Here is a 26,683-nt window from a genome sequence, read left to right on the forward strand (position 1 = left end):
ACCCCTTGGCTGAACACAGACTAGCTGTCGGAGTGGTTTGTGTTTTTTTGAACATATATTGCAGCGAAGTAGACTGCAGCAGTTTCTTCCCTAAATGTCCAAATCCAATAATCCAATATTTGAATTTTAATGTAAAACTTGAAAATTGTAAGTTTCGAATCTACAGATATGAGTCGTCGGATGAGGCGAAGATGTGAATTTAGAATTCCTTTTGAAAGGCCACGTTTGAAATTTGTAATAAAACTACCAACTGCAGGCTTACTTTTTGAACAAGTGATATTTCTCTAAGTTTTCCAACGAAAAGTTGGTGGGGCCTCGTCCAAACAAGAATTCAAGGTATTTTAGTACTGTTTGATATTAAACACCATTAATATGGACAGAAAGAGAAATAAGCAAGAGCAGTGGCGTATCTTGTGTCTTCCTAATGGACATATCTCTTTCATCTGCTGGTAAAGTGCTAATTGGTTGGGGTGCCTGTGTCCTTTTCATGTGAACCCCAGGCCAGCCAATCAGAACTTTGGCGCAGACGAAATCCACAGTCTTAAAATACCCCCCCCCCACCCCCCCGACAGCAGGTAGCTGCCACAGAAAGGAGCATAACATGTTATGAGATGTCGTGGCTGCCATACGTCACACAGTAAAAATATTTTAATGCAAATGACACTACCCAACGTTGTAAAAAATTAAATTGTGTATATATGATGACGCTTCCCCTGATTATGCTATCAGTCAGTCAAGAACTTTATTGAGGTCCTGCGGAGTTTAAAGCCGTTGGAGATCCCACGCGGGGGTTCTCCTCCGGCCGAAACCGTAGGCGACGCCTACGACGCCTACGGACGGGAACGTGGTAACGCTCCGCCAGTTCTGGGCCCTCTACGATATATTTTTACGCTATACAATGTATATATACGAGCATACTTTTTGAGCGACAATAACAATTTCGAGGAAATAGGAACTCCGTTTTGAAAAAGTTTAATACATAGACGATGATATACAGGGTGTTTCAGCGAACACTTTCAAAATTTATTTAAGGTTGCCTGTGGGCAGATAGCCCAATTGCAGTTAATGTAGGCGGTCTACTCGAAGAGGCGGACATTAACTTGCACAAAAACTTGAAATGCATAATCGACTAATTAACAAACATTCACTAATTAAGCTTTTAACTAATTACCTGATGACCCATATTGCAATTTAAAAATTGTAGCCGTGGAGTTCGCAAGGCGGGTCGGGTCCACTTAGAAATAATTCTCAGGATGACACCAGTTTCGAGATAATATTTCCCGAAGTTTGCGGAGATATGCTTTGGCGTTCCAGTTAATTTTGTGCTTCAATGCATAGAGCGACGTTTTGTCAAGAACCTTAGCTGGAACGCCAATACATTTCTCCGCAAAGTTCGGGAATTAATATCTCGAAACTGGTGTCATCCCGAGAATTCGTTCCAAGTGGATCCGCCTTGCGAACTCCACGGGTACAACTTATAAATTGCAATATGGGCCATCAGGTAATTAGTTAAAACCTGAATTAGTGAATTTCTGTTAATTATTTGATTATGCATTTCATTTTCTTGTGCAAGTAATGTCAGCCTCTTTGAGTAGACCAGCTCGTGAACTAGAATTGTGCTATCTGCCACAGGCAACTTTAAGAATTTTCGAAAGTGTTCGCTGAAACACCCTGTATAACTAGACGATTCGACAGCCTCGCCCAAAAGGCGAATGATTTGAAAGCCTTAACAAAGTTTAGCGTAGCGCTGAATCTCCTCGGACGTTGTTCTAACGCGCGGATCGACAAGTTCGCGCGACGCAGCGCGCGAGGTAAACACACAGCCGCGCAGCTACCAGAACGATAGCCGGATGAGAATCGTCCCCGGTGGGGTTGTAGGCGTCGCGCCTGTAATAGTTCTCGCGAGAGCAAACTAAAGCGAAACCGGCGGCGCTTGTAGCTCGAAGTGTGCTGCCCATTCCGCTCAGACGTACTGTACGCGCCGTGCGCGGTGTGGTATACGCGCACAGCTGCGCGTCAGAAACGTTTCCATAGTGTTTCTGCGCACAATGCTCTTGCCAGCCGCGCAATACAGAACGCTGCGCGGCAGAGCTTATTGAGCGGAGCGGGGGGGTGCGTCCATTTTGCTTCGTTGTTTCTGCAAACACACTGCGCGTCTGTGAAGACCTTGCAAACCTCCATGCGTGGGCCTCACCACGCCTTCCGTACCGGGGCATCACGGCGGTGATGGCATCATGGCATCAGGTGGTGCAGACGGCGCGATCACTCCTTCAATGTCCATGTAATTTCTGCTGCAATAAAACCTTGTTATCGCGAATATTCTCCGAACAATGAATACATTCTGCAGACAGCGCAGCAACAGGAAATGGACCTGGAAAAGCCCTAATGGAGAAACAAAGAATGAAATTGGAATGAAATAGATTTCATACTATATGCCGATCGCGGCATAGTGCAGGATGTAGAAGTGTTCTACAAGCTAAAGTGCAGGCACTATAGGTTAGTGAGGTCTAAGATTTTTCTCACTTTGGAGAAAGAAAGATTAAACTTAGTCAAGTAGAAACAGGCCAACTTAGACGCAGTAAAGGTAAAAGCATACCAATTCAGGCTGGTGCTCGCAAACAAATATACAGCTTTAGAACAGAAATATGAAGATAACATAGAGGTAATGAATGAAACCGTAGCTGGGCTGACTTCAGAACCAGCAATTGAAGTGGAAGGTAAGGCCCCAAGGCAACCAATAGGTAAGCTCGCCTAGGTAACAAAGGACCCTATAAAGAAACGACAAAGCATAAAGTGTCCAGCTCAGTAGATCAGATAGAATTCGCTGACCTGTCCAAACTGATGAACAAAAAGTAAGTAAGGGATATTCTATATTATGATGTGGGAAAGATTGAGGAAGCCGTAAAAAATGTATGCAACATGAAATCAGTGAGAAAATAACTTGACATAGCACAAGGTAAGATGTACGCATTGGAAGTATAATGTACGCATTGGTCAGTATTCTATACTGACCTGTAGAGCTTCCAGAGCAGCCAAGCTACTTTCATTCGAAGTAGTGATGAACAGGATACAGAGGCTCCTTCTATAACTAGCGATGAAGTTAGAAGGGCCTTTCAAGACATGTGACGGGGAAAAGCGGGAGGAGAAGATCGAATAAAAGTCGATTTATTCAAAGATGGAGGAGATAGCATGCTTGAAAAGCTTGCGGCCCTTTATACGCAATGCCTCATGACTTCAAGTATACCAGAGAACTGGAAGAATGCCAACATTATACTAATCCATAAAAATGTTAAAGAATTGTTATTAAAGAATTGCAGAATTCTACACCACTTAGCGGGCTTTCAGTATTGTATAAAATATTCACCAAGATAATTTTCAATACAATCAGGGCAGCACTTGACCAGTCAACCAAGAGAACAGGCTGGCTTCAGGAAGGGATATTGTACGATAGATCACATCCTATGTCATCAATAAGGAAATCGAAAAATCTGCGGATACAATCAACCTCTCTGTCTGGCTTTCATAGATTATGAAAAGGCATGTGATGCAGTAGAGATACCAACAGTCATTGAGGCACTGCGTAATCAAGTACAGGAGGCACGTCAATATCTTGGCAAAATATCTACAAACATATTGGTTTTCCACGCGAAAAGTAGAAAGTTACCTATCGAGAAAGTAGTCAGGCAAGGAGACACAATCTCGCCAATGCTATTCACTGCATGTTTAGGAGTATTCAAGCCATTAGACTGGGAAGGCTTAGCAGTGAGGATCAATGGCGAATATCTCAGCAACCTTCGGTTTGCAGATGACATTGTCCTGTTCAGCAACACTGGGGACGTAACAACAAACGATTGAGGATCTTAAACGAGAAAGAGTAAGAGTGGGGTTAAAGATTATTATGCAGAAGACAAAGATAATGTTCAACAACCTGTTATAAGAACAAGAATTCAGGATCGCCAGTCAGCCTCTACAGTCTGTACAGGAGCACGTTTATCTGTGTCAAATTATCAGAGGACTCGGACCACGAGAAGAAAAGTTACAGAATAATAAAATGGGTTGAAGTGCATGTGGCAGGCATTGCCAAATCCTGACTGGGAGCTTACCACTGTCATTGAAAATAAAGGGGTACAATCATTGCATTCTACCGGTGCTAAGATATGGGGCAGAAACTTGGAGGTTAACAAAGAAGCTCGAGAACAAGTTAAGGACCGCACAAAGAGCGATGGAACGAAAAATGTTAGGCTTAGCGTTAAGGGACAGGAAGAGAGCAGTGTGGATAAGAGAGCAAATGGGGATAGCCGATATTCTAATTGACATTAGGAGAAAAAAAATTACACCACCTTCCCGTAGGGGAACCCTGAGTAGTATGCCAAGCAGCCTCGAGCCCTCTTCTCCGCGGCGCTGTCCACGGCGCTGGCACTGGCGTTGACGCTGGCGCTGTCCGTGGCACTCATCGCGGCGTTGCAGGAGGAGAATGAGAGGACGAAGTGAATGATGATGAGTGGGCGAAACACCTGGGGATCATTCGGGCAAAACGCCGGAAGCGTTCTCCGGAAGCCGGAAGCTGGCTTCCGGAACCGGAAGCGGAACCGAAAGTGGAAACGGAAGCGGAAGCCGGCTTCCGGTTCCGGCTTCCGGAAGCCGAAACTTGCGCATGTGCAGTAGCGGTGTGGACGCCGCACGGCGGAGGGAGAGAGTGAGGGAGGGAGGGAGTGACATAGCCCCGACCATAAGCTGCTTCACATCTAAAAATGGAGCTGGGCACGCCATGTAAGGCGTAGGATGCATAACCGGTAGGACCATTAGAGTTACAGAATGGGTACCAAGAGAGCGGAAGCGCAGCCGAGGACAGAATAAAACTAGGTGAGGTGATGAAGTTAGGAAATTAGCCGGTGGAAATTGGAATCAGCTAGCTCAAGACAGCGGTAATTGGAGATCGCAGGGCCTTCGTCCTGCAGTGGACATAAATTTTGGGTGATGATGATCGTTTTCAATGCTGTGTCTTCGGGCGAAATTGCCAATAGCTTTTTTTTATTCTTTCTTTAAGAAATACCCGGACGCCTTACTTCACTACGAGTCCTATAAATACCCATGCAAAAAAATCACAACATATCCACGGGGTGAATGATGATGAGTGGGCGAAGCTCTGGAGGGAATCATCGGATCTCCCGCTTAAGGGGACGCTAGCACAAACGCGTTAGAAACGTGCAGTACTCTCTAGTAAGGGGGAGCGGCCACAGCGTCTTACGCAGCCATTTACACATGCCGGAACGTGCACCGCGTTTGCCGATGCCATCACATGACTGCTGAGAGAGTATACTCCCCGTATTCATAAACGCTCCTCGACTTGAACTTGACTTGCCACCGCTTTGGGCAGCGCGTTCGAACGCATTGAAGGTAAGGCGGAGAGGCCACAGCGTCTTACACCAGCTTCTTACACGGGCCGTAACGCACTAGCACAAACGCGTTAGAAACGCGCTAGAAACGCGGCCTTTCGTTAATGTTGGGTATTTATTGCCATCGTGGTGCGTGTGTCCATGTCCGCTTCGTGGCGTAGTGGGCTAACGCCGCGCGCTCGGAAGCGAGGGGTCCCTGGTTCGATTCTCGCTACGGGCACAACTTCGGAATTTTTTTTCTCATTTTTCTCAGACTGGTTACACACTACTACTACGACGACGGGGACGAACGGGTGCCGCTATAAGGAGCTTCGCCCTAAAAATGATGTAAGGACGGAAGAGTAATTAAGCCTGGCCCACATGGAGCGAACTTTCACGGCGAACTTCGCGCGGCCCGCACCAGCTCGGCGGAATGCCAGAACGCGGCGTTCGGGCGAACGCCGCGCGCGGCCGTTCGCCAGTTTTTCGCAAGAAAATCACTCCATCTGGGTCGGGCTTAATACTAGGGTCCTTCCCAGGCAAGAATTAAGGCTTACGTCGAAATTGTGACCATACAAGGCAATCGCTCTTAGCTCAGGCTCTCAGAATTTTATCCACACGATTGGGCAGAGCCATGCGTACAGTGATAGGAGGCAGAATATAGGAAGATTAGCACTTAAAGACAAGTATAGGCTATCAAACATGATTAAAATACGTTGGAGGCATGGTCCAAGAATTGCTCAAAATGGCAATGTATGATTTCTAAGAGCCCTAAATTGGAAGCGCAGCTGTTGCCCTTGCTGGACGTATAGGGGGCAGTCCAGCAGCACGTGGGTTATGTCCTAGTCCGCCACTCCCCACGAGCACGACGCAGAGCTTGTACGATGGATTTTATTTGGTCTTGCCGAATTTCAAAAGTAATTCAAGAATATTTGATAAATTTTCTTTTCAGGAGCAGTGAATACCTGTCAAGATGAAAATCCCACAAGGAATACATGCTTTGAGTTGTGTGGTACTTTTTTTTAATTTTCTCCCTAAAGGAAGTCTACTGCATCGCACTTCATTCACTCGAAAACAAGCAAAGATTGAATGTAAGAAGGTTTTCGCAGCCTTTACGCCAGGAGAACGATTTCAATACGCTTAAATGCCACGTATTCCGGAACCTAACAATGACGTCTTATGCACTGTGCTTGCGCGTGAACCTAACGACAAGGGCGAAATTCATGCGTCCGCTAATATTCGAGCTCCTCTACAAATAGCTATCGTTTTCAAAACTCTGCTGAACAGCGTAAGTACAATACACAGAAAGCACGTGCAAGAGTTAACATAACACGAGTTTCAAATAGAGATCGAGCCATCTCTATGGTTGAATATATAGATGCTTCAAAAGAGAGTACTTCTGTGCAGTACGCTTAGCAAGGCCGAAATCACGGGCCAGCATCACGTCAATCGCTCAGCATAGTAGTGCGAAAAGGGTGGTCATGAATTTGTTATTATGTGCCAAGCATATGTTGATGGTATTTTTTTTTCTCACGAGAAAAGACAAAACAGATAAATGCAACGTCAACGGTGGTATGCGATACTACTCAGTTCTCTCTTATCGGACTGCACCGCGGGGCTTGCTCAGTAGCAGCATAGTGGTATATTTCAAATCCCGTCTATCTCTCGAGCAGGCTCTCGTCCCGACCCAGCCTTCTTCTCCTCTCTTACAAGATATTTTTGTCACCCTCAACAAGCATATACTTACCTCCACGGAAAAAAAACAACATTCACAGTTTCGCACGAAAGGCGAAGCATCAATTGCGATAGCAAATTAGTAGAGACCTATACGGAGTAAGGACAGTATTTTTATCGGCTGTGTAAACTTGGACACATTCGCTTACTAACTCAATTAACAAGCATGGTGTCAGCGTGCACAAGCAAACATGAATAGATCACACCTGATGACCGCACACAACCGCTATGAAAAAGCTGGCGTTAGCAAGCGCGCCAGCAGCAGCGAGCGAAAGTTCGTGTGGTCTATCGCTTCAACGGAAACTGAGCGGTGAAAGCACAGCGCATACAAAGGTAGGAGCCGTGTTGTAGATCGTTTCAAGATATACGGTGCGCGCGACCGGCCGCCGCCGCTCAACAAAGTACGCAGTTGCTCGCAGAGCAGAAGCCCCTCCCGCGCTGCCTTCCTGCTTTCCTCCTTTCGCCTGCGAGGTTCCAGTTCCCCTTGCGCCCGGTCGCAAGATACGCATTTGGCGCCGCAGCAGAATGTCGCCCCCCCCTTCCCTCCCTTCCATCCCCCCACGGCCTTTCGCTCAACGGAAGGCGCGTTTGCTGTCCGTCGTGCGGTCGCTCCCCGTGAAAGAGCGCGTCCCTCGCATGCTAGAGCGCGCGGCGACGATTTTATCGCCCTTGGACTTTATACGGAACCTCACGGCGACGCCGATGACGACGACGGCAGAAATCCGCTTGGAATGTGCATATAATTGCTATCGCAATAAAACGGACAGGGTCAAGCAAGAAGTATGAGTGAGTGAGTACGAACTTTATTTAGGTCCTCAGGAGGTCACCCCTGAATCAAGCAGTAGCGAGAACCATTGGCGTGATTCCAGAGAACGGAAATGGGCACGCTTATTGTGTGCTACTAATCCTACCGTGAAGCTTCCATTCAGCCGGCGTCGCGCGGAGCGGGATCAAATGTGGATGACAGAGGAAGTATTCTGATTCATCTTTTCTGGTTGGCTGGCACAACCGATAGATCCCGCTGCAATGCACGGAATTAGTGAGATAAGAGTACAGACTGCAGAGTGGGTGAGCGTTGTCGCCACGCAGTGGCCTCCCGCACAACAGTGACAATTCTTTTTCTTTCTGGGGTTTTACGTTCCTGAACCAGTTCTGATTATGAGGCACGCCGTAGTGGAGGGCTGCGGATTCATTTTGACCACCTGGGGCTCTTTACCGTGCACTACAACGCAAGCACACGGCCGTTTTTGCATTTTGCCTCCATCAAAATGCGGCCGCCGCGGCCGGGATTCGATTCCGCGATCTCGTGCTCAGCAGCAGTTCGGATCGACTCAATGAATCGGCGGCTTTACGAGATGAGTTCCTTTTCGTTGAAGAGCATTGTTTAACCGACGGGAAGAACAACGCGCGCTTTCACGGAGAGCGAACGCACGGCGGAGAGCAAACGCGACTTCTTCCGTCGCGCGAAAGGCCGTGGAAGGACGGGAGGGAGGGACTGGAGGCGACGTTTAGCTGCGGCACCAATGGGTATTTACATAAGAACATTGCGATGCGAGAATCTGGTAAAGAATTCCGACGCTGCTCAACGAGTGACCCGTTCTGATCTCGTCGAAAACCTCCGAGCAACCCCCAGAGGCGCCAGCAACAGTCACCAACGCCGCGCGTGTTCGCTGCGAACGTGAGCAAAACTCCGACGGCGTCGACAACAGTTCTGCGCGTTGCTGGTGCTGCTGCATGTCCAAGCTTATACAGCTGATAAAACTACTATCCTTACTCCATATAGTTCTCTAGTAATTTGCTATGGTATTGATGCTTCGCCTTTCGGCAGAAACTGCGACATTTTTTCGACCCCTGCCGCACTGCCTACTGAATACGCGCGCGACGCCATTGCTACAGCAGAAAAGACACGTCACATTGCCTGTCTTCGCCTCTCTTAGTCGCAGTCACGGCAGTTGTTGTACTACGCCCGCCACCGGGACGCCCGCTTCAGTGCTGGTGATCTTTCTTTGTCTGGTCCAAGTCTCGGCGCGCTGGCCTTTCAGAAAAACTACTTTGGAGATACTCTGGCGCTTATCGCGTCCTGCGACAATTGACAGACCTTACTTAAGAAATATCCCCGCTCGATCCTACCACGTATTCTCCTTCCTCAGACGTCGTGCACGTGGCCCACCTCAAGCCCTACCTTTCCCCCGTCTTAGGCGCCGGGTCGGCGCTTTTCCGGCCGGAGGTTAATGTCACGAGACAGCTCGCAATGGGAAAAGACGTTTATCACTGGGGTGAAGAAGACGACGATTGAAAATATGGTCTTTCCGCCGTCTTGGCAGTGGTACAACTTGCTGTAAATGGCTTGTAACTATATCTTTTCATTTATACTGTTTCCCGTGGCAATATATATGCCGTTTGCCTTCAATTGTTAACCTGGAGTTTTTTGTTTACGCCACGAAATTTTCCGACCAACGAGAGGTCCAACGATTTTGGTTACAGCTTCGCTGTAACGCAAAATCACCTCCCAAGCACTCCGTACAGATGGTTAACCAGCGAAGCTGGAACGTGCGGCCCCGGTGATTATCACTGGGTTAATCCCGACTTTGAATCGCGTCTTTGTGTTTCTTAATGAGGTTACACACACGTTCGGCTGCGATGGAGAAAACGACGTCACTGCATGCTGGCAGTCCGCCGTTGTCGCTTTGCCGCTTGAGATTATTCAAAATTTCAAAATTAAATCTTTCCGTCACGTAAGACAATGAATGACTCATACCTCCTTAAGCTACGGCTCATACCCCCGTAAACGCGGCCTCCCCATTACGATGACAGAAGAGAGAAATTCTACGCTGGAATGATGAGCGGCAACGAGGCAGCTATGAAGGAAGACGACGACGCTCGAGCCAATGATAGTTTCTGCGTACAGCTGATGATAGTTTCTGCGTACAGGCGACGAACGGACGAATCGGCTAGCCATATAGAGGTTCACTGTAAAATCCGAAGACACCTATGCGCTTCTTATGAGTTTCAAATGCAAAATAAACTATGTTCAATTAATCGCGGCTCAGCAGTCCGAGTTATGAACTCCTTGCGGGCAAGCGAGCGCGTTGAGACGCTTGGCGCGTTTGGTTTGGCCTTCCCAAAGCGTAGTTAAAACGAAGGCGAGAGCTTACGCGGACAATCAACGCGCAGAAAAAAATGCCGCAGTTTCGCCCGAAAGGCGAAGCATCGATTGCGATAGCAAATTAGTAGAGCGCTATTCGGAGTAGGGATAGTAGTTTTATCGGCCGCATAAACTTGGACACATTGGCTTACTAACTGAATTAACAATCATGGTGTCAGCGCGCACAAGCAAACATGAATAGATCACACTGAATGACCGCAGCCAACGACTGTCAAAACGCTGGCAGCAAGCGCAAGTTCGCACGGTTTATCGCTTCAACGGAAACTGAGCGGCAAATGCACAGCCCATACAAAGGTCAGAGCCGTGTGGAGATAAGAGACGGTGTGGGCGACCGCCGGGCAGAGAAGTTGTTGGCAGAGGAGAAGCTGCCACCCCCCCCCCTCTTCCGGTTTCTTGCTTTCGCGTGGGAGATTGAATGGTAAGATACGCCTGTGGCGCCGGAGCAAAGCGCCGCCCCGCCTCCCTCCCTCCCTCCCCTCCCATACCTCAACGGCCTTTCGCGGGACGGTCGCGTTTGCTTTCCGCCGTGTGTTCGCCCTCCGTGATAGCGCGCGTCCCCCGCGCGCTTTCGCTCGCGCATACGGCGCGCGGCGACGATTTTATCGCCCTTGGAATCTATACGGAACCTCACGGCGACGCCGACGGCATAAATCCGGTTGAAGTGTCCATATAATTGCTATCGCAATAAAATACATTTCATCAAAGGGACTATAACGCTTTAGCATTCCCACACGTAAGCAGCCAACTTTTGTATGCAGATCTGTAGCAAATAAAAAAAAATGGCACAGTTTCACCCTAAGGGCGAAGCAATGAATGCGACAGCAACACAGCAATGTCATACGAAGTAAGGTGAGCGGCTTTGGTAGCAATATGAATTGTAGTAAACATGAGCTGATTAAGTAAGCAGGTGTGCTGCGGCGTAAGTAGACCGACATGAAGACAGACTCGATGACCATGAGAAGGCGCGTGTGAAACGGTGGTGTTGATGAGAAGCGCTTCCCGTGGGCAGCGCGTGCGAAGGGACACACCTGCTGCGTTGCACTGCCGACCCGGGCAGCATTGCATGTGTAGCGTGCGTTGGAAAATGTGGCCCGACTATTACTAACTGAATGAACAAGCGTGGTGTGAGCGCGCACAAACAAACATGAATAGATCACACTGAATGACTGCAGACAACGACTGTCAAAACGCTGGCAGCAAGCGCATACGCCGCAGCAGCGGGCGAAGGTACGTGCGGTCTATCGCTTCAACGGAAACTGAGCGGCGAATGCACGTCGCATAAAGGTCAGAGCCGTGTGGAGATAAGCGATGGTGCGAGCGAGTGACGAGCGCGGTTGTTGGCAAAGTAGAAGTGCGCCCCCCCCCCCCCCCGCTCCCTCCGGCGCTGGCTTCCCGCTTCCTTGCCTGCGCGTGGGAGATTGAGTGCGTTGGCTCTCCGTGATAGCGCGCGTCCCCGCACGCTTCCGCTCGGATATACGGCGCGCGGCGAAGATTTTATCTATAGGGAACCTCACGGTGACGGCGACGCCGACGGCAGAAATGCGGTTGAAGTGTCCATATAATTGCTATCGCAATAATAAACATAAATCAACATTTCTCTACAGCTGTATATTACCTTTTACGAAGACAAAGACGAAAGTTTAAGCAGGAAATGGTAATAGCACCTAGCAGAGTCACGAGTTATCAATTTGTATAACCTACATTGTTTATCAAGGTACGTACGTACATTATTTTACAATATTTCTTCAACTCTTAATATATCTCAGACAAAGCTTATGTGGCACGATGGAGTTGTACACCCAGCATAAACCTTTTATCTAAATTATGATTGATAAAAAGAACATGTACCATTTATCGCTAATATTAAAAATGTCACAGCTTCGCCCTAGGGGCGAAGCAATGAATGCGATAGCAACACAGCAATGTGACACGAAGTAAGGTGAGCGGCTTTGGTAGCAATATGAATTGTAGTAAACATGAGCTGATTAAGTAAGCAGGTGTGCTGCGGCGTAAGTAGACCGACATGAAGAGAGACTCGATGACCACGAGAAGGAGCGTGTGAAACGGTGGTGTTGATGAGAAGCGCTTCCCGTGGGCAGCGCGTGCGAAGGGACACACCTGTAGCGCTGCACTGCCGATCCGGGCAGCATTGCATGTGTAGCGTGCGTTGGAAATTGTGGCCCGAGTATTACTAACTGAATGAACAAGCGTGGTCTGAGCGCGCACAAGCAAACATAAATAGATCACACTGAATGACCGCAGACAACGACTGTCAAAACGCTGGCAGCAAGCGCATGTACGTCGCAGCGGGCGAAGGTACGTGCGGTCTATCGCTTCAACGGAAACTGAGCGGCGAATGCACAGCGCATAGAAAAGGTCAGAGCCGTGTGGAGATAAGAGACAGTGCGGCCGGCGAGCGACGAGCGCGGTTGTTGGCAGAGTAGAAGTGCGCCCCCCCCTTCCCCCGCTCCCCCCGGCGCTGCCTTCCCGCTTCCTTGCTTGCGCGTGGGAGATTGAGTGGGAAGTGCCCCTTGCGCCCGGTTGCACGATAGGCCTTTGGTGCCGGAGCGCAGCGTCGCCCCGCCTCCCTCCCTGCCTCCCTCCCTCCCATATCCTCACGCGCGACGGTCACGTTTGCTTTCCGCCGTGCGTTCGCACTCCGTGATAGCGCGCGTCCCCCGCACGCTACCGCTCGGGCATACGGCGCGCGGCGATGATGTTATCTATACGGAACCTCACGGCGACGGCGACGACGACGAAGACGACGACGACGGCGACGCCGACGGCAGAAATCCAGTTTAAGTGTCCATATAATTGCTATCGCAATAATAAAGTAAAGGTCAGCCAACCGCTACCGGCAGCCACAGTCGATCCATTACGATTTAATTTGACGTGCAAATGTGCAGGTGCGGCCACTGCTAGCGGGAACTCGGGAGCCCGTGGCCATCGTCACTAGACTTTGCAAGCGTTCCAGGGGCTTTATGGCATAGGGAGCCTATATGCAAGCGCTGTTTTTTTAGGGACGAAGCACCTTAGGGCCGAGCCTTGTCCCTCGTTGTCCGTAGCTCTGGTTTGCATGGAGGCGCGCGCTAGGGGCGCTGCGGTGCACAAGGACTATATAAGCGCTGTATGTATGTACTCGGATCGGACGACTCTCCCCCCGACCACAGGGACTCGCCTATCACGCACAATGAAGTCACTAAATTCTTTTACTTAGCGAGAAGGGTCTTCCCGCCGCCTCATTCTAAGCTAAGCAGGCCGCAGGCGGTCACGCTCAGACTCCTGCAAACTAACTCCTACGCAAATCCGGTGTCTCTTAACAGCATATATCCTGATATTTATCCGAATTGTTGTTGCGCGGCCTGTGGTGAGGCTGCTACTTTGGCTCACATGCTCTGGGAGTGCGAATCGTTGGGCCCGAAGTTCAGCAAGGAAGAGTGGGACGCACTCTTGCGAAGTCCCCTCTTTGAAGACTAAATCCTGGCCGTCCAGCGCGCCCGTGATCGGGCTGGCAGGCTAGACCTGTCAGTCCCGTCGTGGGATTAGCCGGGTGCGCGTTTTATCGCGTTTTGCTGGACCCAATAAAAGTTTATTATTGCGATAGCAATTATATGGACACTCCAAAGCAGATTTCTGCCGTCGGCGTCGCCGTCGCCGTTGCCGTCGCCGTCGCCGTCGCCGTCGCCGTGAGGTTCCGTATGACGTCAATGGAGATGAAATCGTCGCCGCGCGCCGCCGAACGTTGTATGTGCGAGCGAAAGGGCGCGATGGACGCGCGCTTTCACGGGGAGTGAACGCACGGCGGAGAACAAACGCGCGTTCTGTGCCGTGCTCCCTTAAGGGCTGCAGAAGTAGGCGTCTGTTTTCTCCTTTACAATCACGATATATGTAGAGCAAACGCGCCTTCTTCTGACGCACGAAAGGCCGTGGGGGGGGGGGGGGGGGGGGGGGGGGGGGGGGGCAGGGAAGGGAGGCGACGTTTAGCTGCGGCACCAAGTGCCTATTTATATCAGAGGCTCCGGCAACAGTCACCAACGCCGCACGCATTTTGTGCGAACGCGGGCAAAACGCCGACGGCGTCGACAACAGTGCTGTGTGTTGCCGGTGCTGCTGCATGTCCAAGTTTGTACAGCGGATAAAACTACTATCCTTACTCCGTCTACTAAGTTGCTATCGCAATTGATGCTTCGCCTTTCGGGTGAAACTGCGACAACTTTTTCACTCACTCACTCACTCACTGTACACATGTACAGTATATATATATATATATATATATATATATATACCATAGCGCTGGTTTGCATGGAGACCGCTAGAGGCGCTGCGGTGCATAAGTGCGTTCGTTTCCGACGCGCGCTCTCTTTCTCGTTCCCGACACTCTCTCTCTCTCTTCCGTAGCTAGAGGCGCTGCGGTGCACAAGGCTGTTCCCGGGCCTGACCGGCCTGGCACAACACCCCTGCAGACTCTGCAGCACGCCAAGGCCTTCCATCTCGGCCTGATACGTGCCGCCTATGCCTGCCGGTTTTGCTTCGCCCAGCCATGGCGTCTCCACTCTATCCCTTCTTTCGCTCCCACTTACCCCTCCCCGTTGGCGCTGAGCCGTGCTCCCTCAAGGGCTGCAGAAGATAGCGCCAACCTTTCCCTTTCCCTCAAGAACCACTTACCACAAGGCTGTTCGTTGCCGACGCGCGCTCTCTTTCTCTCTCGTTCGTAGCTAGGGGCGCTGCGGTGCAGAAGGGCTTAGGGAGCCTACATGCAAAACCGTTTAAAACAGCGTTGCATGTAGGCTCCCTGACAAGGGCTGTCGTTCCCGACGCGCTCTCTCTCTCTCTCTCTCGTCCGTAGCTAGGGGCGCTGCGTTGCACAAGGTCGTTCGCTCCCGACGCGCGCTCTCTTTCTCTCTCGTCGGTAGCTAGGGACGCTGCGGTGCACAAGGGCGTTCGTTCCCGACGCGCGCTCTTTCTCTCTCGTCGGTAGCTAGGGACGCTGCGGTGCACAAGGGCGTTCGTTCCCGACGCGCGCTCTTTCTCTCTCGTCCGTAGCTCTGATTTACCCGAATGATCCCCCGGTGCTTCGCCCACTCATCATCATTCACTTCGTGGATATGCGGTGATTTTTTTCTAACAGCGCTCGCATGTAGGCTCCCTATTTATGGCAGCGTTGGCAGCGCACTGCGCAGCGTCATCACCGACGCATCGCGAAGTGTTGCTGCGCAGGCGCAATCAAAGCGATATCTGGAGCGCCCGGTGCGTCGTCTGCTGCAGTTCCTCCCTACGCCACTCCCGCTCTCACTGCTCCGACGTTCGCATTGCCATGCTGTCAACGGCAACGACATTTTGTGACTAAAGTGGGGCAGACTAGACAGCGTTGCATGTAGGCTCCCTAGGACTGACACGACAGCGTAGATGGCCGATACAACCAATGGATGAGCATGACGTAGCTCAGCGCCGCCGAATCACGCCACACTCAAAAACACCGGAGACAAGGTGCTACCGGCGTCAGTTGTTGCAGCCCAACCACTCCACGGTCGTCCTCGGAATAAATGAGCACTCAGACCCGTCATGTAAATCAAGCCTGAAAGCTAGGTCATGTATGTGGCTGTGTCCTTCTTGATGCAAATGCAGATAAAATGCGACGCTGCATTGCCGAGAGTAAAGAACAGCTAGAGAACACCAACCCTTCAGTGGGTTTATGGAAAGTACTGAGAGACGCATGGAGCAATTATAGTGATCCCAACTTTTGATAACCGGGTCAAGTACCGTTTAAAAACTCTCTATAGCCTTAGATATATTAAATTAATAAAACCCCATTCGCATGCGGCAAAAGATAAAGAAAAATGTTGTAAAACGAGTGAAGAATCCTGCAACGAAAAATTGCAGACGTGTTTATTTCTGAAGTAACAAAAACAAAGATGGATGGAATAACAGTAGATTTAATCAAAGATGGAGGAGATATTAGGCTACAAACGAATGCCACGAAACAAAACACCCACAGCGCATGCCTTTTATGTTAAGCTCTATCATACTTTTATTATGGAATGTAAGTACGTCTATTTTCATCAGCCTCCCAAGATCGAAAGGTTAGGCTTCTGAAATGACAAATTCGTCACCCCTATACTCGCGAACAACTTTATGTGGCAATGAAGGGAAAGCTGCGAAGGCAAAGCACGCACAAATGAGAGCGCTTCTGAAAAGAGTACCTCGTTTTAGTCCACGTTGGTTTAGACTGGGGAAAAGAAAACATAAACAGCTTATTAACAACAGTTAAATAAGACAGAACACATCACTGAGCGTAAAAGTTTACTTATTTTGCGGCTTTTACCTTTCGCGTCTGGGAAACGCGAAACCGTCGCACGTGAAAGCTGCATCGATTCAGCGTCCCTTCCGAGCAACCAAAAGCACTGTCAAACGCTGCCGGACTACTTGGCGCGGTAACACATGTGCAGCATCCACGCGCCCGTAGCTTTCCCTTCATTGCCACAGAAAGTTGTCCGCGAGTATAGCGGCCTTTGCCGTTGGCAAATATCAATGCGTTCACTCGAAAAAAAAAGTTTCCTGGGCTGAGCGTTCCTTTTTTGCGCATACATAGATGGCACAAAAAGCGTTTTCGCGCCAATTTCAAAAGTGCGTGCGTGTATGCGAGTGCACAAAGGAGAAGCCGGTGGAGGACAAAAAAAAAATAAATAAATCACAGCATATCCACGAAGTGAATGATGATGAGTGGGCGAAGCACCGGGGGATCATTCGGGTAAACCACAGCTACGGACGACAGATAAAGAGAGCGCGCGTCGGGAACGAGAGATTCAAGGTAGTTTTGTCAGCTGTATAAACTTGGACATGCAGCAGCACCAGCAACGCGCAGAACTGTTGTCGACGCCGTCGGCGTTTTGCCCGCGTTCGCACCGAACGCGCGCAAAGTGGAACCGGAAGTGGAACCGGAACCGGAACGCCATCTAGTGAACACTTCTTAAAACTACAGGTGGCTACATACTACTACCACTACTACTACTACTAATACAGAGGAGGGAACGACCCACACCCTAAGGAGCTTCGCCCCTAAAAAAAAAAAAGTGCTCAAGTTTCCGACTATGGGCCAAGAATGTTCATGGCCCGCCGCGCCATTCCTAACTGCATTTGTTTCAAATAAATTGCTGAATATATTAATGCCGCTCAAATAATTATGTTTCTCTTTACTGTCCCCTTAATGTTTTGTCTGAATTATAAGCAAACGTGCGAAATTTTACCGAGCGTGCAAAGTTTCGTTGAACACTATTTATTGATTTTGAATCTTTCTAGCTTTTTTTATACGGAAAACAGTATTCGTAAACGTTTAGCAGTGATTTTCTTGAGATCTCTATACGGTGTTTCGCCGTGGTTGGTATTCCAGTAAACACTTCTCCGTGACCCTCTATAAAGAAATGTCGCGTTTTTGTGCCACTTATTTTTATTTTATTTTTATTATTTTTTGTAGCAAGAGGCAGCGCAAAGGCTAGAGGGTCAGAGTACGAACGCTGCGCGACTATTCCCGATGGTGATGCGACCAAGTAATATATTAGAAACTGGTTGCTGCCGTTTGCATGGAACACGCGAGCTGGGTGTGTCGCTCCTGGACTGCCAAGCTGGATTATGGCACGATTGCCGCTGAGAGAAATGCAACCCTGCGCTAATATTGCATACGGGCTCAAACAACACAAGCTGGATGAGTCATTCTACAGGGGCAGTATTGTCGGGCAATCCTTCTCGGGGACTTTGGAGTTTCCTCGAGTCTCGGCAATGGAATCGTCGAAGTATGTACGTATACTGCCGATGGCGCACTTAGTACTGTGGGAAAATAGCGAACTTGGCGCAGCGCCAGAAATAGTGTTCGCCTAAACGCAGACGCGTCTGGTGCCGAGTCACGCAAGATCGCGCTAAACTGGAAATATCCATGAAAGTGATCCCCAAAAATACAGCCCCAGCTTTCTCCCCACAGCTATTCGCATGGCCGGATGGCTGCTCATTTTGTCGCCCAAGTGGATTTGCCATGGTGCCATCCATAGTCCTCAGAAAGTGACGATTTCCATTTACGCGTATTTTCGAAGAAATTCGAAGCACGGAGCTTCGAAATCAGCATTATTTTTTACGAAGCAATAAAATATGTTTGAAAGGATCCTTAACAAATGAAAACTCCGTGGACGTATTATTCACATTCGAAATTATGTGCATCTGCATGCAGCATGATAAACCAGCCTGCACGCATTTCGCTTTAACAGCACTAGCATGAATTACCGAGAGCCACTAATGCGCACGACCTATACAGATGCCAACGCGAGCGCGGCGAAAGTAGCGAAGTGGAGGAACCGTAGAAGACGACGCACCGGGTACTCCGCCTATCGTTTTGATTGCGCCTGCGCTGCAAGATCTTGCGTGGCCTCGCCCGGTGGCGCTCCGCTGATTGCTGCCACGGTCTCCCGTGTTCCTGCTAGCAGTAGCCGCGCCTGTACAGCCGCGTCTGTGAAATCAACGATGTGTGTGTCGCCGCGAGAGAAGCGAGCGCCGGAGGAGGAACGCGTATGGAAGTGCAGAAGAGAAGCGCGCGCCGGAGAAAGAACGGAGGCGCGCGCTGGGCGCGCTAGAACTACTGAATATGCTCCCTACGGAAACAGAGTAGGGATGGTCGATAAAATTTTTATTGCGATAGCAATTATATGGACACTTCAACCAGATTTCTGCCGTCGTCGTCGCCGTCACCGTCGCCGTGAGGTTCCGTATAGATTCCACGGGCGATAAAATCGTCGCCGCACACCGTATGCGCGAGCGAAAGCGCGCGGGGGGACGCGCGCTATCACGGAGGGCGAACTCCCCCGCGCGCTATCACGGAGAGAACGCACGGCGGAAAGCAAACGCGACCGTCGCGCGAAAGGCCGTGGGGGTATGGGAGGGAGGGAGGCGGGGCGGGGCGGCGCTGTTCTCCGGCACCAAAGGCGTATCTTTCCACTCAATCTCCCACGCGAAAGCAAGAAACGGGAAGAGGGGGGAGGGGGGGGGCAGCTTCTCCTCTGCCAACAACTTCTCTCCAATTTGTCCGGCGGTCGCCCGCACCGTCTCTTATCTCCACACGGCTCTGACCTTTGTATGCGCTGTGCATTCGCCGCTCAGTTTCCGTTGAAGCGATAGACCGCGCGAACCTGCGCTTGCTGCCAGCGTTTTGACGGTCGTTGGCTGCAGTTATTCAGTGTGATCTATTCATGTTTGCTTGTGCGCGCTGACACCGCGATTGTTAATTCAGTTAGTAAGCCAATGAGTCCAAGTTTAGGCAGCCGATAAAACCCTACTCCCTAGTAGTAGAAGCTGCCCCCCCCCCTCACTTCACCTTTCGGGCGAAAATGCGACAATTTTTTAATCAATTAACGATTAATCGTTCATCGGTTTAGCGTATAATCGATTAATCGCTTTCGATGCGGGGTTCTTCGTCGATTAATCAACGTTTCTTTTTCGGGCGCTTTCAAAAGGCTGAAACAGTTATCTACTCACGTACACTCGTGAGCAACGTACACTCGTGAGCAACCACAGGGTCGCCGAAAAAACTGAATTTCTTCGTAATTAACAAGCATAAACTGGAATTATTGGGCACACTGAAAAGTTCGCAATGCCAAGCTTGGACTGCAGTCCTCAATTTCAAGTTGCATTCACAGGCAGAGGAGAAAATAGGCTTTATCGCTCAACCCCTGGTCCGTATACTTTTGCTCACGGGTGTACGTACCTATCTTAACGTTTGAAAGGTGGAAGCAGGATAAGAAATACAAGCGTATAAATTGTGATAAAGAATTATGTTTCATTTGTTAGAGGTCAACAATAATGGCCACTCGTGACTAGTGAAGGAATAAGCAATATACAGACTGTTCATATTGACACGTGTACTTGTTTATCTTTTCCCGGTGACCGCTTTTCACCGGCTAACAAATGTTAAGGTGGCGGTCCCACTCCGGCGGCACCAGCCCCCGTTTTTAGTACTTTTGGCGCAACCGTGGCGGCTCTTCTACTTAGGATATAAAGTTGTCGTATATACCATAAAAAGCCTAATTCTTGAACCTTCGATGACTCTTGTATAAAAGCCGACGCGCTTCGCCGCTGATCAGATTTCGACGATCGCCGACTGTGTTAGCCGCTATCCTTGTGCTTCGAGTGCAACTTGCTTTTTTGGGCACAGGTTCGCCCAATAAAAAGTCCGTTTCGTCATTCACAGTTTTGCGACTGTTCTCTTCACCGTAATTACTACGTGTCAATATTTAAGTTGTACGAAATTTTTAAAAATCGCCTGTGGCAGGTCGCATAATTGTTATCGTTGAGCTGGGTTATTCGAAGAGGCGGACATTAGTAGCACGAGCAATCGAAAGACATATTCAACCAATTAACAAAAATTGTCTAATGAGCTTCTTAGTTAATTACTTTACGACACATATTGCAATTTACGAATTGTATCCGGTGAGTTTGAAAGACGCACCTACTTGAAATGAATTTTCAGGATCACACCAGTTTCGAGATATTATTTCTCCAAGTGTGGGACGAAATACATGGACGTTCCAGTTACTTTTGTGCTTCAATGCATTTTGGTAAAAAAAAAAAAAGTAAGTGGAACAACAGCGCATTTTTACGGCGAGTATGATGTCGCATATCTCCAAACTGGTGTCATTCTGGAAATTCATTCCAAGTGGATACGCCTGATAAGCTCACCGGCTACAATTCGTAAATTGCTATATGTGTCGTAAATTAATTAACTAAGAAGTTAATTATTGATATTTGTTAAATAGTTTAATATGTGTTTTGATTTCTCGTGCTAATTTCCGCCTCATCGAATAAACCAGCTCAATAATAAGAATTATGCTACCTGCCACAGGCGATTTCTAAAATTCCGTAAAACTTAAAAATCAACACCCTGTATGTTAAAAATGGCACTTACTGAGGAGGGTGGACATGGAGGAAGGAGAAATTAGAAGAGAGTACCGCAGCACGACTGACATCAAGAAGTAACGGCGCAACACGTGATCGCCACATCAGAACGCGCGGTAGGTTTAATGCTGCCGGGTGCAGGGCAGCAGCGCAGCTGAACGGGTGCGCACCGATTTGAAACTACTGCCAACCAAACATTATCGGCGAATACGTTGTCCCTCAAGGTCACGTGCTGACCCTATACTGCAAGGTAAAAAGCGAAGAAAATGGCTTGACGGTGAGTTCGCTTGCCAAGACTTGCTGCCTCAAGTAATGCTTGCTCTCTCCTAGTTTATATTTCTTCCTCCACGGGGGCGGCCTCTCTCCGGGCCCCAGGCAGCCTGTGTGACCTGTGCGTAAAGCGGGGAAGCACTTGGCCAGCTCTACAGGACTCGGGGAAAACAGTCGACAGTCGCTCTCGGTCTTCGCAGCCGCGCTGTTGTTGCTCGTACTGTCAAAATTTTCACGCCACTTTAGTCACTGTCTGGAAAACGATTAATCGAACTGCTTTAATCGATTAAACCGATTGAAGGTACACATCGATGACGATTAATCGTTTTGCGGCGTACTTTTAGTCGATTAATAGATTAATCGTTCATCGATATTATCATCCCTAGAACAGAGTTGCGCATAGGTCCGCCATCTTTTCCGCCGACGCATCCGCGTTAAGCAGAAAAGCCACTCCTGTTGAATGCAGGATACGGCGCGGCTCAGCGGGCTCAGCTGCCGAGTGTGCTTGCTCCTTCATTCCGCGAAGGCGGTGGCGCTGCGGCGGGCAGCGCACAGAGGCTCGCGATGATGGTGGCGCGGCGGGCGGCAGTGCAGGCCACAGAAACTCCATGTTGCAGGGGCAGCTGTGAAGTTCGCTTTGCCTGAAAATGATGATTCTTGCGCATGTGACCAGATTTGATGAATAGCGGCGCGAGCAGCCCGTTAAATCAGATGCGCAACTCTGCTCCCCAAGGGGAGCGTATACAATAACTCTAGAGCGCTCGGCAAATCAACGCCACATAGTGGAAAGTCAAGGTGGCGTTGAGCAAGCGGGAAAAAGAGGCGAATCGTTGCGGAGGAGGAGGGTAGGCGGAGACGTGCTGGGTTGACCTCATAAAGCTGTTGCTACGGGCTACGTGTGCGCTATGGACGTACCGGGTTCGTACTGGTACGTACGTACCGGAACGTTGAGGCCGAGCGCCAAGCTAGAACGACGGAGCAGTGATGCAATTGGCGGTAGGCCGAGCGCGAGTCGACCGACCCCGAAGTCGATCGTCGCCAAGCGCTGGCCACGAGCTGAACAAGTCTGGCAAAAGGCGCGGACTTTATCGTGCCCAGAAGACTCCAGAAGAGGAAGGAGAAGGAGAGGAAAATGAATACAGTGAATAATACATTACCAAATTACAAAAATTAAAGTCTGTGCTTTAATTAAATTAAAGCACGTTGTAAAGAAGCTTACCAAGCGCGGAAGCGTGCATTAATGAAACGCTGTGTGTATTGTCGTTGCAAAACCAAGCCAAAAAGACCTTTCGCTCCTGATAACTAGGTTTACAAGAGTTAAACTTCAGCCAATTTTTTCGTCGGTCTCATCAGGTGAACCGGCGAGGTGCGACGCGTATGAAGTCGCTACCGGCGCTCATCATCGCGGGAGCATTGTTGCAAGTCTGGTATCTGCCAAGTCGCCGTTCCTGATGCGCCGTAGCAGTTGTCTTACGTGCTGCTTCGCGCAATGTGTTCTCTGCGTAGTGTTACAGCACCATGGAAGGAGCAAGGAACAGCGTGTAAGGAGCTCTGCTATCGCCAACAATGCTTTGCTATGGCATGCAACCGCGAAATTGTAATTCCGAGAGAATGTTATTTGGCTACCCTGGCCTACTTTGATCTGTGCGTAAAATAATTAGTAGCCCCAATGAGGAATTGAAACTGGGCCTGCAGCATGCTAAGCGACTACCTATCCTAGGCGCAACGCCTACAGCTGGGAAGGTGCGTAGAATACGTGCGACAGTGAAGCGGAAGAGCACCGCCACCGTGATGCTGTCACCATATCTACGGGCATGTGTGCCTCGTGCGTGGAGAACTAGATGGTCTCGAGAGAAGTGCGTTTGGCTGCAAAAGCGACGAAGCCGAATGGAAGCGCCGTCACTCTCCGCTCAATCGACTGTAATGTAAGTCGAATAATTACGTAAGCTTTACAAAAGACTCTTGCATAACTTATACAATAATCCTAGGTGGGTTTTGCCGAATTTCTTTAAACTGCGAATATCATTCCTTGCCATGGTCAGTCCCGTTTTCTTTCCGACTTATCCCAACGAAACACTGGTCTAAATCCCGAAGATGGTGCAGTCTAGAAATGAAGCCTATTCTTAAAGCAGAGCAGTCCTTTTAGACTGCTCTGTTTTAAGATCTTGCTAAGCGCTGGTGGTGGCGCTCCGCGGATAGCTGCCATGGGCTCCCGTGTTCCTGCTAGCAGTGGCCGCGCCTGTACATGCCCCGTATGTGATAGAAAAGCTTCGCCTTTAAGAGTGGAACGCGATACAGAGTTATTGGACGCTGTTGACGTCGGCTCTGACAGCGTATTTTCTGCGACATGGGGCCCAATCAAATTTTAGAAAAGCTCGGTTTTCAACATTCCGCTCAATGTTGCCTAGAACTAAAGTACAGCGAAACACCATCACAATTGGAGGACGCTTAAGCTTCGCCTTTAAGAGTGGAACGCGATAACATTCAATGATCCCTGGCTGCTTATCATGTTGTTGTTTTTTCTCGTAATTCAAATTACAATCCGACGCTATCACGTCTATAGGTTGTGGTTAAGTCGTACTTTACGATTTTTTTTTTGTGGATTTTACTTTGAGAAATTCAATTTTTGTTCACGAACACCTTGCGCCACGCGAAGGGCCCTCCCGGTCGGGGTGGTTCAGGATAGTGTGGTTCGGCATGATTAGTTCCGCCAGACGTAGGGAGCCTAGCCAGACGCCGACGCTAAAGCCGACACCGACGCCAAATTTTCTGCGACGCGGGTCCCTTAACGCTATCGCGTTAAAATGTGCGCCGGTCACGTGGGTATACCGTATGCCGCTCTTCAATGAACCTCTTTGACGCCTGCTTGGTTCACTGTGCATCTGCCACTGGGTATGGGCAGACAACATTAGTGCTAGATGATGTAAGAACGGTTAAAAGACGAAATTGATTGATTGATTGCCCCTTTGGCAGATTTAGAGACGTGATCGCTTTGAAGAAACCCTCCGGGAAGGAAAGAAAAAAATTATCGCGAAGACTCTCACTACTTCTGTAAGGAAAGGAGCATAAAGAAAGAGAGAGAGAGAGAGTTAAAGGGAAAAGAAAGGCACGTTAACCAAAGTAAACCATCGTTTGGCTACCTTGCGCAGGGGGAAATGGGGAAATATGAGAAAAAAAGGAGCGCACAAAATGAATCTTCCTATCGTGAATTAGGCAAGGCAGGATACGCTCTCCGGAACATACTAACGACGACCGTCCGTACAATCACGCCGGAAATGGAGTGCCACGAAGTAAGAAACGGAAGCGCGTGCGGCGGAAGCCAAGCGCAGGAGCAATGGGCCTAAATGCGAACTCTCCGCCAGGAATGCATCTCCGCGGTGGCATCTCCGGTCCTTGCTTCTCTTGACGCTTGCCTGGCGACGGCGATCGTCTCGCGGCAGGCACTCGGCGACGAGCCGGCATCGTCGCGCGCCTAATGGGACGCCGCAAGGACGTGTCCCGCGGGACAGGGCGGCGACACTGCAAATGCGGCATTCCAGTGACGTGCTTTATAGAGGCCCACGAAGCACGGACGGCGTGCTTGAATAAAGTAACGCAGAGCAAGTGCTTGCTTCAAACAGGAAACAAACATTCCACCACTGAAGAAATACTCGCGTAATCAGCGGTCTGTCCCTTTCGTTGACTGCATGAGCCTGTTTATATCTCAGAGAGCTACACTGATGACCCTTTTAGGCCGGCGCCAGGTCGGGTTTACATCCTTGGCATGTAACCGATGCCCTGCTTTTCTGTTTTGCTTAGAATACCTTTCATGTAGTAACACTTCTCTGACTTGCAAGCCGAGAGCGCTTGTATGGATGGGGCGAAACGGTGTGGCATTTTCTGCCGCTGACATCACGCGACGTTCTCACTCAGGAAGGTGGTTGTGATGGCCAATGTCCTGGGAAAACTGTACATGGCACCAAGCATCAAGGGGGATCCACGTGGAAAAATTAAAGCCGCTGGGAAAATACTGTTTTGACAATTGCTCGTAAGCGTTAAACAGCAGTTGTACTTAATGTTTCCTAGTATTAAGAGAACTATAAGTGACACCGAGTTTAAATTCGCTGGAAACAAGATCAATGATAAAGGTGATGTCCGGATAAATCTTTAACGCTTCTGGCTTAATTATGGCTTGTAAATAATTTCTGAGCCCACAGTTTTTCCCCGTATTCATGTTACACCATCCGGCCATGGTGTCCTAGGTGAACAAAACGAGCCACCTTGTTTGTGTTTCGTGGAGACAGGGGGCAGATTATGGGTGATGTGCAGGCAAAGTTCAAAGTGTGTGGTTCAATTATGGCGCAGAATTTAGCCCACTGTCCTGGGAGACTTGTAACAGCCACCAAGATCAAATATGCTGAAAATGGGATGCTTAGATACATGTGTGAGGTCTAAGTACGGCCTTTTTCTAGATACTCCTTAAGCAAGTGCTCGAAGACATCATGTTATTCGACCTTGTCCGTGGGTTGTTGACTCCTCTCCTCACTAACTAATCTGGACCCCCGGCCATCAGGACCTCACAGGCAATGAGGCAGCCCATGCTGCCGCCCGCGCACTCATTTCCCGGGCTACTGCCTCGCCCACCGATTACCACTCTGATCCAAAAGACAGTTGTCCTCTTCTCACTTTTAAAGACGTAAGTACCCATTATGGGGACTCCCACCGCCGCTTTCCTGCACCTTGCAAAGGGCTGAAGAAGGCGGATGAGAGAATTCTTCTTCGACTATTCACTAATACGCTACTCTGCCTGGCAGTGCTCAAACACTTTGACTTTTCCTTACGCGGAGGACGGACGGACGCTCGGACAGTTTTCTCGTTGGGTAACCATAGAAACGCTTACGCATTTGAAATCTGGAGTCTGTATCTACTTATTGTCCATTGCTATTTTCAATGTCTCAAAGGGTATTTCTACTTTTATTCGAAAGTCACATGCTGTGAAGGTGTTCCATACGTTAAGATATCGCTGAAATCAAGCATACAAAAAGTCGCAGCTTCGCCCTGAAGTCGAAGCATCAACTGCGATAACAAATCATGAGACAGCTATACGAAATAAGGATTGGTCTTATAAAATTGTAAACATTCGCCTACTAAGTTAGCACGCATGGTTGACACGCGCACCGGCGAGCATGAACACATCTTGCGCGGTGACGGTGGGCACTCGCTGTCAAAA

Source organism: Dermacentor silvarum, chromosome 3, assembly GCF_013339745.2.
Source record: "Dermacentor silvarum isolate Dsil-2018 chromosome 3, BIME_Dsil_1.4, whole genome shotgun sequence".
NCBI classification, from domain to species: domain Eukaryota; kingdom Metazoa; phylum Arthropoda; class Arachnida; order Ixodida; family Ixodidae; genus Dermacentor; species Dermacentor silvarum.